Source organism: Acomys minous (assembly GCF_964271855.1).
Source record: "Acomys minous genome assembly, chromosome: 19".
NCBI classification, from domain to species: Eukaryota; Metazoa; Chordata; class Mammalia; order Rodentia; family Muridae; genus Acomys; species Acomys minous.
In genome coordinates this window covers 42,011,526-42,019,799 of record NC_140499.1, presented here as the reverse complement: position 1 = coordinate 42,019,799, position 8,274 = coordinate 42,011,526, and positions in this window count along the sequence as shown.

Here is an 8,274-nt window from a genome sequence, read left to right as displayed (position 1 = left end):
ATGGGTCTTTACATGAGTTTGGAAACTAAAGCGCATCTTTAGGCTTGCATGCTAAATTATTTGCCGAGCCCTCTTTTTTGGTCCATGATGAATAACTTTTAAGGGATAAGTATATTCCAAACGGTGTGTGGGATATACTTACTGTGTATAGACAGACTTGAAAACCACTTGTCATATAGCAGAAGTTGGGATTCGTCTTGGTATCCTGTTTACTATTTTTTATCAACACCCTGAAGACAGGTTCTATAATTTAATTTTGTCATTATTTTGCCCTAGTTAGTGGCTTCTAGAAGAAGGTACTCGGATGTGCATGGATTGGACTTGACTGAAACACACGCCACTTCAGTACAACTGTTTTTTTGAGACAGGGTTTTTCTTTGTAGCCCTGATTGTCCTGGAATTCACTCGGTAGAATATTCTGGCCTTCAACTCAGAGATCTGCCTGCCTCTGCGTCCCCAGTGCTAGGCTTAAAGGTGTGCACCACTGTTGCCTGGCCTGATATTATTCTCAAGATAATCCACCCCCCCCTAGAAAACTGTTATGGGCCTTTTTGAAAAGGCAGGGTTAAGTAATTAACAGTGGTCAAGGAACCTGTAGTATTTTTTGGGCACTAGGCTTCTTTGCATCCAATTCCATCAGGAGCATAGGAAACAAACAAACAAACAAACAAACAACAAACAAATGATTTAGGATTTGTGTTTGAGCCATGGAGTTGGGATTCAGAAATGACAGAAATAATAGGAGGGTAGTAGCCAGGTTCCCCTTTCCAAGTCTGATAAGTCCCATAGTGTTGATGCCCATGTGGTAACTGAAGAGCGCCGTGCTCTCTAGCTTCCCCTATAGCCAAGATGTTAGTAGACTGTTCTGAAGAAACATGCATGTCTGAAGGAAGAGCAGGCACCAGGTGTGGAGTGCTACGGGCTCTTTGTTAGAAGAGGTAGTTTGTCTGCTATGCTTCAATTAGTCAATGTGGTTGAAAAAGCAGAGTTATACTTGGTCTATGAATGAATGAAAGAAATCAAGGCAACATAAATAAAAGTGCATGTTTTAGGAGATGGGGTTTAAAATAGAGATTCTGTTGCATGGTCTGGTATTGAAGTTCTAGAAAGTGGCATGATGCCAGAAATGATGACTACCTCCATCACTATCACCATGGTTGTCACCATTGTTTAATGGCATCATAATGAAAAAAAAATCATGGTACCTGAAATGTAATCAGACTGTACCCAGGCTCTCAAACAAAAGGAAAACCACTTCTGCAGAAACAACTGTGTTGCTCTTTCTGCTAAAAGAGTCAACATTTCCGAAATCATTTATATTTTTTAATCTTCATGAGTTGTATCTTCAGGCTAATGCATGTGCAATAAGCCCAAATAGTTCTGGGAGAGCTCCCAGTTACTTTTGGGCTGTGCTTGCTCCACTTTAGGGTTCCTTGCTGTGTCTTTGTATTTTCTTCCTTTTCCCACACCTTTAACACTATTCACCAAAAGCCACTTTTCCCCTTCTCCTTATTCTTCCCTTGATCCTCCCATGGTTTCAATTTTTAAGAAAGCCATCTGATTCTATGAAAAAAAAAATCAGACAATGAAACAAATACTTCTAAGACCAGACTAGACTGGGAGGTCTAGCTCACATAGCTAACTGTGGAACCCACAGGAGACTCTTGTGATACACAGGTCACATGCCCAACTTAATTTTAGATTATTTATGTGAAGCCGAGACAACACTGAATGGGCTATCATGCCCTATCATTGTTGCCCAGATTCCTCCCTGCACAAGGGAGGTGATGGAGTTGGCCAGTTGAGTCCTTTGCTGCAGCTGCCTTTTCTGTTGTTGCTATGCAAATGAGCCTTTCATGATAGTGTGCAGGTTTCTTTTAATGACAGTTGTTACTGGTTTTCGGATGACATGAAGTCACCGTTTTAAGTTAAGAAATTGTGAAATTAAAAAAGTACAGACAATAGCATAAAAGGTGAGTGGGGATGGCCAGAGTAGGAGACTGGTCCGGTAATGACAAATTTGAGAAAGGCCGAGTGGGGGTCTGCAGGGTTTGTTCCAAGGACACTGCACAGTCTCAGGCACACAACAGTGATGCATCAGGCTCAAGATTTGATAGCATAACTGCCTTTACCAGTGGAAAAGAAGCAGTGGAATTTTCAGGATCCATTACTATATAAATTATGGATTAAATCAGTGAAGGTTCTGAGCTATGGATTGACCTGATGTATCCTGTCAAAGGGCCACTTACAAACTCAGAAGGTTCATTTGTGATGTAACATGTCAAAAGCCCATTTATTAAAATCTTTATGCTCTAGATTGATGATATGGTCTTTTCTCAAAATATCCTTTAGTCTTATGTGAAGAGAAGAGGAAAGGAATGACAGCTCTGGTTTTATAGTGTCAAGTAGGAGGCTATTGTAACTGCCCAGGTAAGTGGTAGTGAAGGTCTGAGTTAAGCCAGTAGTGTAGGGATGTTCTGGTGAGGTGTGGAGGATGCAACCCATAGGTTTTCATCATCAAAGTGGTGTTCTCTCAGTATAAGGAGTTTGAAAATGGATTCTCCAAACTGGCTCATCCTTATAGCTTCTCTTGGGACCTATGAATGTGTCCTGCATATATTTGGTTAAATGTGTCCAAATGAAGGTTAAAGCAAACGAGAGCAAAGCAGTTTTCTAAAAAAGACTTCCTAGGTGGATACTAATATGTAGCAAAATATGCTTTATAAATTTAAAAAAGCCTATGCTATAGGAAATGCATACCGAATATATAATGCTATTAAAAATGACAAACTGGTGTGTAGTTACAGAGAAATAAAAGTCATGTAATACAAAGGGGACTGATGTTGTTAATTAAATGGTGTAACAGACTGTGAAGCAAGTTCTGAATTGGGTTGACTCTTCCTGTAAATAGACAAGATATAAGGATTCACTCATCCATCTGTCTCGTCTATAAATATTTATCGAGCACATTGATTATGGTTTTATGGATTAGCAGCACGAAGCACGGAGGTGGCCAGGCAGGTCGTGGACTCTGTATTAGAGGAGTAAGTGCTCGGCCCAGGAACTGCTTGCTAAGTGGGATGTTATTTACTGATGCAGACAAATTAAAAACATAAATAACATTCGAGTGTCCAAATCTTTTCAATAAGCACAAATTATGAGTTTTGTATATGTAAAACACAGTCTCCCAGTGGAAAAACACTTTGCTCATGATTTATGGTCTATCAAGTGGAGGGCAATTGCTCGCATTATAACCATTCACTAATTTTGTCTGCATTTATGCGTCTCCCCCAGCAGGCAGCACAGATATATTCACAGAAATATTTCTGGACAACAAGAAAGTGTCTGACCCACTGTCATTCATCCACATATAAATAGATGGGTTTGGCACAGTAGTTTTTGGTATTTGGCTCCCAGTTTGCTCTCAAGTCCACATTGGAAATGGCAACAAATAGTGGAACTACCTCTGACCATACTCAAACAGTGTTCTTTTTGGTGTGACCAATTCTAGGCAAATAGGTGAACGGGGGACACTTTTCCCTGATGGCCCAAGACATGGGGTAGGAGATTATCTTCCCCTCAAGCCCCCTCTTACACTTAGTTGTCCTAAATTTTGAGACACAGCAAACAGAAAAATCTTTTTAAAAGTGCAGAGGAGCTGCCCACAACCACATGGTATGGGTGGAGCAGAAGGTACCCAGAGGCTGGTGGGTGTCACTATGACGAGCACGTATGTCGTGGAGAAATTGCAGAGAAAGAGAAGGTGCAACTGTCTGATCACGATGAAGAGGAGCAGAACTAGAGCCTCGAGGGTGGTGAGAAACAGCCTGCCATGAGTAGTCTGTGCTGCTTGCTCCCTGAGGCCATGGAGAGGTCCCGGACCATACTGCCACTGAGTCGGCATCGATGTCTGTGGCCTATGTTATCACCAAAGGCTATGCCGATGCCACCGGTCTGAGCTGCTGCTTGGGGTCACGTTGATGTCTGAGGGTTAAGCAAAGCTGGCCACCAGCTACAGCTATAATACTTGGGAGAGCAGGTCTCAGCACCTCGCCTGGGCAGCACAGTAGAGCTTGTCGAGAGCGGGTTCAGTGGCTCCGGAGAGAGCTAGCCCCGCCCCGAGGGTATGAGAGTGGGAGGGCTGGTCCCATCCCTTGCTGGGGCAATTCTGAAGAGCTTATCCTGGTGGCCAGGTGCCAGAGAGCAGACTGGGTGACAAACTCAGTTACCATCCAGGTCCAGATTCCAGGCGATGAATTGGCCCACCTCAACATCTACACCATATATGAACTGCTGGAGAGTAAAAAGGGGCTGGTCCTACAGATGCAAAGCTTCAGCATCTCCATGACACAGAGCAACAACAGGATATCCAAGAGGAGTCTTGGTGACGATCCAGTATTGATAGTGTAGCAGAAGCCAGAGGCCTGGACCAAGGCCAATGACTCATTGCAGTGAGCATTTACAGGTAAAGCAGTTTGGGCAAAGGAGTGTGCTCTGTGACGCACCACGGCACTGTACAGCTTCCGTGGTGAGACGTTTTTATTATTTATTTATTTTTTGTTTTCATTTGGGAGGGGGGTTGGTGAAATGAGTAGGATTGAGGTGCATGATGTGAAATTCACAAAGAATCAATAAAAAAAGAAACTCAGGAAAATGCTAAGGTGAAGAACTGAGGGTGGAGCCCAGTGATGGAGTGCTTGCCTGCCAAGTGTCAGATCTGAGGTTTGATGGCACGATCACAAAACAAGACCTAAAACATCAACATCATCATCACCATCATCATCATCATCATCACCATCAGCAGCAGCAGCAACAACACGCTCTGAATTGAACGGTTTTAATTTTCTTACAGTGTATTGATATACCTATGACATATCCTTACTCTATCACAATCGGTCTGACTGGGCTGTCTCCTTTTCTCATTGGGCCTCAGATGCAGATTCTATCTGGCATTCCCTTCGCTCTTGCTCTTTCTTGTTTGCTTTGCATGTGACTATCAGTGACTGCTTCTCTCCCAGTGTAGTATCTAGTAGGCTTGTCCTGACCCCTCTAGTCAAAGTGTGGAAGTCATTTTCTGACTACCCATCCTGCAGCAGAACATTCTCCCTCAGAACCCACTACCAATCCCCCTCAGAACATTCCATACCTTTTATTCATGACAGTAGACATAATTTATTTTATGTTCTTATTTGTATGCTTTTTTATTATGTTTCTTGTCAAAAGTCCATGAGGGCAGGCAGCATGCCTCTTTTGTTGACCACTGAACAATCAGCCCAGAGTATGTATCTCGGCCATAGCAAGTAATCAATGAATATTTGTTGAAAATATTGATTGTAAACTTCTGTCCATTCTAATTCAGTATATCCATTTTTTTTTGTTGAAGTGTGAATTCCAGGTTGTATTTAGAGTTGGGGCTCCACGGACAACAAAACTGTGAAAGATAAGTCTATAGTTGGCTGTCAGAGAAGGTATTTTGTCTGCATCCTTAAAACTGAGCAATATTGTGAGTCCCACTGCAACTAGGCAGCCCTTGAAAACATACAATCTCGATGTGCTGTTTTCAGCTAGAATACCAGCTAATGCAGTCCATGAACTAATGGACCAAGATTAGTGTGAATTTACTAGTTAAATAAAGAGCTCAAAGGAAATTGATTTCTATTTAAACCTTAGGCCAGTGGAGGAAAAAGTCTTTGTGATTTCCATAGAATTCAACCTAGCTCTTCTCTTTGAGAGGCTTTGGAGAAACTCTGAATTATTCTGTTATGGGCCTCCTGATTCAAACATGACACAAGGCTTGGAGGTTGCTCAACACAAGGCTGATCTTATCAGAGATCAAGGCAAGGAGAGAATCTTATGGGAGGGCACAGCTAAAGGACAGTTCCATCATGCCACTTTTACCATCATTTTAAGGAGATTACATAGAATAACAGCTTTTAATCTCTTTACATCCTCCACTAAATGCCTTATGACTAATAGCAGGGATGCCAGGGCAGAAGAAGGAGCCTCTTTCAATGACACAAAGGGAATTTTGTTTATAATAAATACATGTGTAGCATCTTGTCATTAAATGAAAGTAGATGAGTAAGGAAAAGAAAAAGCTACCATGCTGACAAGGGCAACTGGCTCTGATCATGAAGAAGTAGAGTCACAACTAGAAAAGACCGTCTCAGGGAAGCGCTGGGCTCTGGCTTGGTGTTCCCTTCTTCTTCTTCTTGTTCTTCTTGTTCTTGTTGTTGTTGTTGTTGTTGTTGTTGTTCTTCTTCTTCTTCTTCTTCTTCTTCTTCTCCTTCTTCTAGTTCTTGTTCTTGTTCTTCTTCCTCTTGTTCTTCTACTTCTTGTTGTTCTTGTTCTTCTTCTTCCTCCTCCTCCTTCCTCCTTTTTCTTCTTCATTTTTATTGTTGTTCTTGTTAACTTTGATTGTGTAATTGCAGCCATCACAACCTGATAAGAGAATGGTAACTAGACTCAGCTGTCTGAAAGAGGAAGGTCTGGTTCATGCCACCATGCAAGCTTCCTAGATCAGCAATAGTGATAGCAAAAAGTAATGCAAGTCTTGAATGAGTAGTAAGACCATGCATATTAACTGTGAGCTTAAGTCAGTCAGGTGTTGGGCTTTTCCTCATTCTGCTAACCCACTTCTTGTAATATTCCTCCAGAAAATTTAACCACCCCCTTCACTTGCAAGAAGGTGTAACAGAAGGCTATGTGTAGTGAGTGTAGCAAACAATTTTGTGCCCTTTGTCCTCCTGCATCTAAGCATTTATGTAGGACTTTGTCTTGGTTCCTGGGTACTTTTGGTTCCCATAGCCCTTACTACCTTTGTGTAGGTTTAAGACAATGATTGCTAGGGATGGGTACGTGAAAGCCCAGAGCCCTTTCTTTAGGTTACAATTCAGAAGCATTGACTACATTTCAGAATTTTCCTTTAGCTTTGAGCTGAAATTCCACCATGACTTGGACTTCCCATTTCTTTACCAGACTGTCCTTGGACAACGTCTTTAATAAGTGACTTGCACATGACTACTTGTTTAAAGTCTGCTTTTAGAGAGCCCAATGCAAGGCAGATTTTTTTCCTCCTTGCCAAGCTTTTCAGAATGACATTATGAGTGAGTTATGGTTGTCTATTATTTAAGTGAATAAAATTGAGGAACTGGGTATAGAGCCATCCAGGAGGTGTCTCCCAAGTCTGTCTGTCTGTCTGTCTGTCTGTCTGTCTGTCTGTCTGTCTCTCTCTCTCTCTCTCTCTCTCTCTCTCTCTCTCCCTCACAAGAAAGGCCCTGACTAGCAAATGACCTTCAATATCTTTGAATGGCGAACAACTTTAGAAAACAGAGCTGGTGCTTCACTCTAGAGCAGCATGCTCTTTGCCGTTACCCAGAATTCTTGCTTCCTAGGCTTGGGTTCCTTTCCCATAGTGTAACTCCCTGCATGTGTAGACCATGATGGGGGTCTGTCACGTTGCCTGGGGAGCTTGGGAGGAAGGGGGACAGCAACACGGATACCATGAGGCTCCTGTTGCTCGCTATGTTGTGATGTAGAATGTTCTGTCTCAGGCCAGGAGTCTTGTGTTCTCGTGTACATCATCAAAATCTTTGAGTGGCAACTTCTTAGCTGGAAAATAATATAAGTCTCAGATTCTTCTCTCTCCTGACACTCTTTTACATAGGAACTGCTACTGTTCTCCCCGCTGTGTACTTTGATTTTACTCCCCATTTGAACAGGCTTTAAACTACTTATGACTCATTCTCACTATCTACCCCTTGTTGGCCTATTGGATGTGTCCTCTCCCCTCAGATCTCCCCTCTTGGTCTCTTGGCTAGTCACATGTCACTTTGATCTTTACCCTCAACATCAATGAAATAAGTTAAACTCAAGCACTAAGGAGGCATTACCTCCCTGATAGACACTCCATTTCAAATGAATGGAGTTCATGGATATTCATCACCAAGCCCTTGGCACCCTGTGGGCTCCTGAGGCCTGGGCTGGCTGGATACTCCTTAAGCTTAGTCTGCCTCTCTGACTTGTGTTGGAGAACCTCCCCCAAACCACAGAACCCTTTCTTCAACTCCTTTTGTGTTTTAATTCTGTATGCAGAAGTCCGAGCTTTCAAATAGAATTTGAGCTCTTTACATGTTAAAGTGAGTCCGGTGAACTTCCCGAGTTGGCATGTTATTATTTTAAACAGCAGGCAAAATAGCACCAAGATTTAAAACCTAAAGTTTCTTGATAGCTCATCTGTGAAGTCAGAAAATGCCCCCCTCTTTTTTTTTTTTC